Raw genomic sequence first — 8,706 nt, 5'->3', positions numbered from 1 at the left:
TAGAAGATCGTGTACATCGCGCATGTGGGCGAGAGGTTGTTGCTATTGAAAGTAGAGTGTCGTGAAAGATTAGGCCGCAACAGCAAATTGGATCTCGCCGTCGAGGTTCAGTGCTTTCATCACCTTCCAATGCAATAATTCCTGGCCTCATTTTAGTGTTGTGTCACTATTATCAGTCATGTCTTTTTTCAATACTAGATCAAACATGCTTCCCTTCCCTTTTTAAAGTCAACTAATCTTTTTGTTGAGGGTCTCAAGTCAACTAATCAGGCAAACGAATCATCTTTTTAACTAATAAGGAAAATAAGAGAGAAGTGAGTGTAGTTGTCGGTGGCAGTCCACCTCATTCTTCTTCTGACAAGAAACAAGAGTGGATGGAGAAGTCGTCGTCGCCTTCACGTCTCACCACACGCACGACGGGTCTGACTCCCACGACCAACCAACGCAACGCAACGGGCCGGGCTAGCTAGATACTAGATTCGAGCTGGAGAGGTCCACACGCCCGCCGCACGCAAGTCGGCCCACTAAGGCCTTGTATAATGGGAGATGCTTAGAGAAATAAATTATGTTTTTTTAAACACCGGTGCTTATTTGTACAGAATAGACACTTAACTAAGCGTCTCTTTTGTAGAAATAGGCACCGGTGCTTCAGAAAAATCCGGTTTATTTTTTTAAGCATCTCTCTAAGCATCTCTCATTGTACAAGGCCTAAGTAGCACCTGATGACATTGTTTTCTTCCTTTTTGGATTTAGTACGAAAATGAGGATGTAGTTGAGCTTGTGTTCCTCGACTGCTCCGTCTCCGGCCAGCGGTGTTGCACTCTGGAATCGTACGTACGCAGAGTACAAATACAAGCAGCAAGCGCACACCGCCGCAGAACGTGGGTACATGTTCGTCACGTTTTGGCACGTACTAGTACGTACGTGCGCACCACTTTGGCATCGCCGTACACAGCGCCGCAGAGCATATATCCGTTTTACATGGTTCTGAAAAACCATCTACTCCATATGTACTCCATTGCATGAATCCTGTTACACTTGCTGTCCACGCGTTCGTCGACCAATCTCTATTTTTTTCTCATAAAAACGCACGTGATCTCTCTATCTCTGTAGGTCGACATGTCACCCTGCACGTGGGTCCCACCCGCCTTTGCAGGGACAGAGAGCAACGCACGGGCGTGTTCGGATCTCCTCTACCTTCTCAAAACTTCTCATAACCAGCTTCTCCTCCTCGCTTCTAACTCCACGCAGCGATCACAGAAACGTTCGGCTCCATCGACAACTTCTAGTAGCGTTGCAGCCCAGCTGGCAGGCAACAGGCCTGTCGGGCGCCCTTTTGGGCTGCTGGAGGCAGCCCAACTCAGTGAACAGGCAGCCCAACTCAGCGAACGAGGGTGAGAGGAGAGGAAAACGATTCAATAGAGCGATTCTTTTAGCTGTACGGATGTTCCCCTCTAGTTAGGGTTTCTCCCCTCTAGTTAGGGTTTCCTCTCCTCTCAGCGGCGACTCAGGCCCGCCGTAGAGACCTTCTTCTCCCCTGCTGTTCTACTCTATCGCCGGACTACCGAGGCCCTGGGCCTAGGGAGAGGGGCGAGATCGGGACAGCTAGGGATCCTACCGCCTGCGGAGAGAGACCACGGGCAAGAGATCTGATCGATGGTGGATGAAGCGGAAAGTTCGGGATCTTCCGAACTCGAGGCGATGATGGCAGAGTTGGGACTTCAGGAGGATGATCTGCAGGATGTGATCGTGGAAGAGGACGAGCTTCCGGAAGAGGCGACACGCTGGATGGCGATTGCTAGGGTTCATACTGATAAACCCTACAGTCAGTACTGGTTTTTTTAGAATATGCGGGTGGCATGGGATCTGGCCCAGGAGGTGAAGATCAAACCACTCGAGGAAAATCTCTATACAATGCAGTTGTCGTGTCTTGGAGATTGGGAACGGGTCATGGACGATGGACCATGGAATTTTAAGGGGAAGGCAGTCGTAATGTCGCCTTACGATGGTTTCACCAAGCCTTCTACCATAGAGCTCAATAAGGTTGAGATGTGGGTGCAAATACATGATTTTCCCCAAGGATATTTCTCCAAGATCAAAGCTTTATCATCGATAGTGGGGGAGTTCATCTATGCTGAACCAATGGCACAGGATTTTGAAGGAAATTTCGCCCGAGTGCGTGTTAACATTGCTGTCACAAAACCCCTGAAGAATGTTGTTTCCCTTGTGGTAAAGAAGAAGGGAGAGGTTCAGAGGGTGCTGTTCAGAGTAAAGTATGAAAGATTGCCTGACTGGTGCGCGGTGTATGGATATCTAGGCCATACTTTCAAGGAGTGCGGGGACGGGGTTCACCCTCCCAAGGCACTGGTGTTTAAGGATCTCAGAGCAACATGGTTCCGAGGACCGGGGAGGGGCCCTGGCGAAAACTCGGGGAACAGAGGAGGCCGAGGCAGGGGCCGTGGTGGCTGTGGCAGTGGAAGAGGAAGAGGTGGAATGTATCAGAACTCCAGCATGCCAATGAGCGAGGTTGACCCCGTGCTTAACTCGGAGGATACTGACATGACAGATGGTGAGAGGAACCGAAAGAGGGATGCTTTTGCAGTTGCTGATCACAAGACCCCGCCCAACCCTCCTTCTCATAACGGAAGTGGTGTCCTGCCGTTGCTTCTACCGGCGCCAGAAATACCACCTAGCCCCTTGGCGAAGCAGGAGCCAAAGAGGAATAAGTCAACAACCACAGCTACAGAGAAAGGACCTGCAAAGATCCTGGCCTCTAGCAAACAAATTGATGCGCGTTTGGCGGGCCCCATGGGGGGTCGCGCCAGGCGCAATGAGTCTACTATGCTGGAACTGTCGCGGGGCTGGCAAACCCGCGACAGTTCGTGAGCTTCGTGACCTCACGAGGCAACTTGCCCCCTCTATAGTTTGTATTGTTGAGACTCAAATAGAGGGCTCTAGGGTGGAGAATATGGTAGGCTCTTTAGGTTATGAAAAAAGTTTTGCAGTGAGTAGCTCTGGTAGAAGTGGAGGACTTGGAATATTTTGGAACGAGGAAATAAAGCTTGAAGTTATTGGTTACTCTGAGTATCACATTGATGTTGTTGTGGAGGAGTTAGCGCATACTCCGACGAGAATTACCTTTATATATGGGGAAGCGCAGGTGAGTGAACGGTATAAAACGTGGGACTTACTTCGAGGGATAACAGGAGCGAACAACCAGCCTTGGGTTGTCATGGGCGACTTCAATGAAGTTCTCTTACCAAGCGAGCATGATGGAGTTGGAAACAGAAGACAAGCCCAAATGGATTCATTCCGGGACGCACTCGACACGTGTGGTTTAACTGATATTTGGTTTAAGGGAAGGAATTGAACTTTTGAGAAAAAAGTAGCTGGCGGAACGTACACTTGGGTACGGTTGGACAGATGCGTGGCTAATGTGGCGTGGTGCATGGCTTTTCCCAACTCAATCACAGAGCACAAAGAAGGAGCGTCTTCTGATCACGTACCCATCTTCCTCGACATGGGGGGGATGCATGCATGCAGACGGGACCCACGAAGCTTCAAATATGAACTCTGCTGGGAACGGGACCCCGCCCTCACGGAAGTAGTGCAGGCTGCATGGGCGCGGGGCCCGACGGAATCTGTCACCGGCATGCGCGACAAGCTCCAGGCGCTGGCTACTGAGCTGGTGCAGTGGGACCGTCGGCATTTTGGGAACGTGCGCGCACAGATAAAACAATTGCAGAATCTGCTACAGGAGTTGCGCGGATCCCCAGGTAGATCCGGGCCGACAGCAGCTGAAACCAAGGTAACTGACCGTTTGGTTGAACTTTATCATCGTGAAGAGATTTTGTGGAGACAAAGGGCAAGAATTGAATGGCTGAAACATGATGACAAAAATACATATTTTTTTCATCTTCGGGCAAGCCGCCGTCACAGAAAAAATAAAATAAAGGCCCTCCAGAGGGCTGATGGCCAAGTAACAGAGGACTCGGAGGAGATGGATACAATGACAACCGATTTTTATAAAAACCTGTATACATCGGAAGGGGTTCAAGACATGGATCAAGTGCTTGAAACAGTGCCGAGGAAGGTGACGGATGAGATGAATGCTACGCTTAACGCCCCCTATGAGATCAAGGAAGTCAAAACTGCTCTCTTCCAAATGTTCCCTACTAAGGCACCTGGACCGGATGGATTTCCAGCCCATTTTTTCCAACGTCATTGGGAAACATGCGGAGAAAAGATCACCAAGATGGTTCTACGGATAATTGATGGAACAGAATCAGCTGAATGCATTAACGAGACCATCCTGGTCCTTATACCGAAGGTAAAGAACCCCACTCTCCTGTCTCAATTCTGTCCTATCAGCTTGTGCAACGTATTTTATAAGATTGCTTCAAAAGTTATATCAAACCGCCTAAAATTAGTTTTACCAGACATTATATCTGAGGAACAGTCTGCTTTTGTGCCTGGAAGGATGATAACTGACAATATCATTATTGCATACGAGTGTTTGCACTTCATGAAGAGGAACAAGGCAAAGAAACACCAATCCTGTGCTTTGAAGCTAGATATGATGAAAGCCTATGATAGGGTTGAATGGCCATATCTCAAGGCAATTATGCTTAAACTGGACTTCTCGGAGAGATGGGTAAATATTGTTATGAATTTGGTAACAACAGTTAATTTCTCAGTGTTATTCAATGGAAAGAGGCTTGAAGGTTTTAAGCCAACCCGTGGTATAAGACAAGGGGATCCGATTTCACCTTACTTGTTCTTGCTAGCAGCAGAGGGCCTGTCGTGCCTGCTAAAATCCAGAAGACAATCATCCAACATGGAGGGATTACAGGTGTCACCATCGGCACCTAGGGTTAATCACCTCTTATTCGCTGATGACAGCCTGCTGTTTCTCAAGGCAAATAGTGAGGGAGCTGAGGAGGTAAACCAAGTCTTGGACACCTATTGCGGAGCCTCTGGACAGAGAGTCAATCATGCTAAATCAACCATTTACTTCATGAAGGGAGTGCCAGATAGTGCTAGGGATGATATCAAGCTGGCCCTAAACGTACCCAATGAAACCTTGAATGAAAAGTATCTTGGGATGCCCTCTGACATCGGGAACAACAAGAATGGAGCGTTCAAATACCTGAAAGATCGATTATGGAGTAAAGTTCAGGGATGGATTGAGAGCTCTATGTCGGCGGCAGGGAAGGAAGTACTAGTTAAATCAGTAGCCCAAGCCGTTCTGGTGTATTCCATGTCTTGTTTCAAGTTGCCAAGGGGGTTGTGTGAGCATCTTAATAAATTGATACGAAAATTTTGGTGGGGCTCCAAGAATGGAAAAAGGAAACCTCATTGGGTTTCTTGGAAGGAGATGACCCAGCCAAAAGGAATGGGGGGCTTGGGTTTTAAAGATTTTGAGCTCTTCAACATGGCAATGCTAGCCAAGTAGGCATGGCGCCTTGTTCAACAACCAGACAGCCTTTGCGCACGATTGCTTCAGAGTATATATTACCCGGGGGGTCAGTTTTTGAACTCCGAATTGGGTTCTCATCCTAGCCAGGTATGGAGGGCAATAATAGAAGGAAAGGATGTGCTGAAACAAGGACTGATACGGCGTATAGGCAATGGTCAATCAACCAGAATTTGGGAGGATAATTGGATCCCGAGGGAGGAGATGATGAGGCCGTATGGACATCTTCAACCTAATCCACCGGTCTATGTGTCCGAGCTAATAGATCAAACCTCAGCTTCGTGGGACAAACATCGGGTGCATGCTACGTTCCTGCCCATGGATGCAAGATGTATACTCGGTATCCCTATGTGCACAAAAAATATTCAAGACTTTTGGAGCTGGAGTCACGAGAGATCCGGTTCTTTCTCGATTAAAAGTGCATATCGCATGCTTGTAAGTACCAGGGCAAGAAGGGAAGCTTGGCTGGAAACAAGAGCGGGATCATCTAGTACGTCGCAGGAAGAGGGGGCGTGGAAAACACTATGGAAAGTGCAAGTGCCAGCGAAAATCCGTATGTTCCTCTAGAGACTGTCAAAACATTCCATTCCCACGAATGATGTTCGTGAGCATCGACATATGACCAACTCCAGCTCATGTGGTATGTGTGGCCAGCCGGACTCATGGAGACATTCGCTGTTGCAATGCACTATGTCAAGGTGTATATGGGCTCTGGTAGATGAGGACCTCGCACAGTAGCTAGCAGGTGTGACGGAACCAAGCACGAAGCAGTGGTTGTTCACTCTTATGGAACTGTTATCACATGATCAGTTCGTTAAACTCACCGTTACACTATGGGCAATCTGGTCATCGCGGCGCAAAGCTATTCACGAAGGAATATTTCAGAGCTCACAAAGCACTCACGCATTCATCGGAAGGTTTATACAAGAGCTTGAACTGGTTCGAGAGCCAGTGCCGACTACATCAAGGCGAGAAGCGGGTGCAACCCAACAAAACCAACGACCAAAAGCTCCTCCTTTGGGGGTAGCCAAAATACATGTCGATGTTGCATGCCGTAAGGGCACAGGAGGAGTCGCAGCGACGGTCTGCAGAGATGCTAACGGAGTATTCTTGGGGAGCTCAGCTCTTGGAATAGCAGGTGTCGATGACCCGGCAATTCTGGAGACGATAGCGTGTAGGGAAGCACTAGCCCTAGCCCAAGACCTAAACATCCGGGATGTGCTAGTGGCCTCGGATGCGAAGGGCGTCGTGAATGTTATCAACAATTCGGGCCAGGGGCCGAATGGAGCAATTATAGCAGAAATAAATAGTTTATCTTCTTTACTTAGCTTTACTTTTACCTTTGAATCTCGTGCCGTCAATGTAGAGGCACATAGTTTAGCCAAGCATGCTTTCTCATTGGGACCGGGGCGCCATCTGTGGCTAGTCCAATCCCATGATCAGCGTTGTATCCCACACCTTGTGGAATTTTCTGAATAAAGCTTGGTTTAATCGCTAAAAAAAATAGAGCGATTCTTTTCTGTACGTGGAGGAGCTCAACTGAAACGTTTTCTTAGGCGGTGGCATACTGGTTGTAATACGGGTGAACTCCAGATTCTTGTTTCGGTGGAGCTGGGCGGAAGCTGCTCCAGATTTTTGCACTACCAGCGACCACAGCTTCCCGAAGCCAGCTTCTTGGTGCTATTTCGTTCGGCTGGACTCCGCTCCACGAATTTATGAAGCGTGGAGTGGGAGGAGATCAGAACACACCCTCAACTCGTAGCTGAAGCCGAAGATAACCTGAAGCATCACGGCCATTGTTTTTGCCTCCGAGGCCCTCCGCCTTGCTTTAAATCACAGGCTGCTACTAGTACGTATTGTTATTTCCCCCCTGAACAACGTCTTTTCTTCTACCTTGCACCAGTAAACCGCGTCGAAGCTAATAGTTCACACGCCAAACATATCACAAACCCTCGAGCACCAGCCACATTGGTTTCCATGGGTCGGTGTGCTGCCTCAAGGTTTCTTTCGGTGTTTACTACCAAAGCAAGCCTTTTCACCTCCGGTTTGTGCTTCCGTCCCTCACCTTTGGGCGGTAGCTTTGGTGATAATCGCAAGAGAATGCACATCCTAGTGTTGCTTGTGCTGGTTTTGATACCATGCCTTTAGGATTTTATGTCTGACGTGGCGTCGCGATGTACGGCAGTGAAAGCGACAACACAATAACGGAGTGCGACGATTTTGTTCCTTCTCTCGTTATGGATCAAGTAGCTAGCGATGACAACGACACTATGCTCTATTGGAAAGAACGATGAAGAAGAGGACCGTTCAATCGACCGTGACTGTGGCGAGAACATAACCCTATCAATTTTTATCGTTTTGGCTATGACGATGAAAATTACGGAACATACACCAACATTTTAGAGATCTTAGTACATTTTTTTTCGGCAATGCTGGGGAAATCATGGGTTAGCAAAAGCTTTGGGCCAAATCCAAACATACCATCCATCGCTTATACTATCATCAGTCGTCTGAACGATTGACTCTTGTCAAGAAACGAAAAAACAAAAGGAACAGGACCAAAATGGGAAAAGCTAATGTTCGAAGGGGTAGCTCGAAAAACACCCATCGAAAAGTCCATGGCTCTCTGCTCTCCCTGCTCCTCCTAGTATTCTCTTCTCTTCTCCTCCCTCCAAATTTTCCAATTTCTTTAGCACATCGGAGAGGTGGATAGGATAGGGTAGGAGGATCTTACCAACACACCACCTGCGTCAGTTAATCAGTTTGTTTGTTGCTTCTGCCTGCCTGATTGATTGATTTGGTTGGACAAGAGCAAGACGACACCACCTCACCTCTGCCTCTGCGGAACTGCTGCAACCCGATCGAAGCTCCTCCTCTGCCTTCCCCAAAGCCGGAAGCTGAAGCAAATCCAAGCAGCGCCGATCATCCAACTCATCCTTGGACATCAACTAATTCAGATTCAGGAGTGTGTGCATCCCCCAATTAATTAATCCCGGGAGATTGAAACCTTTATCACCAGCAGTAGTAGTACATATCTCCCTTCCTTATTCTTAGGCAGTGTATAACTAGTATTTATGACTTTCCTCTTTTGTTCTATTTTACTCCCTCCGTCCCAAAATTCTTGTCTTAGATTCGTCTAGATATGGATGTATCTAATACTAAAATGTGACTTGATACATCCGTATTTAGACAAATCTAAGATAAGAATTTTGGGACGGAGGGAGTATTTA

Source organism: Triticum aestivum, chromosome 3B (genome assembly GCF_018294505.1).
Source record: "Triticum aestivum cultivar Chinese Spring chromosome 3B, IWGSC CS RefSeq v2.1, whole genome shotgun sequence".
In the NCBI taxonomy this organism is placed as follows: domain Eukaryota; kingdom Viridiplantae; phylum Streptophyta; class Magnoliopsida; order Poales; family Poaceae; genus Triticum; species Triticum aestivum.
This window is presented reverse-complemented; position numbering follows the sequence as displayed.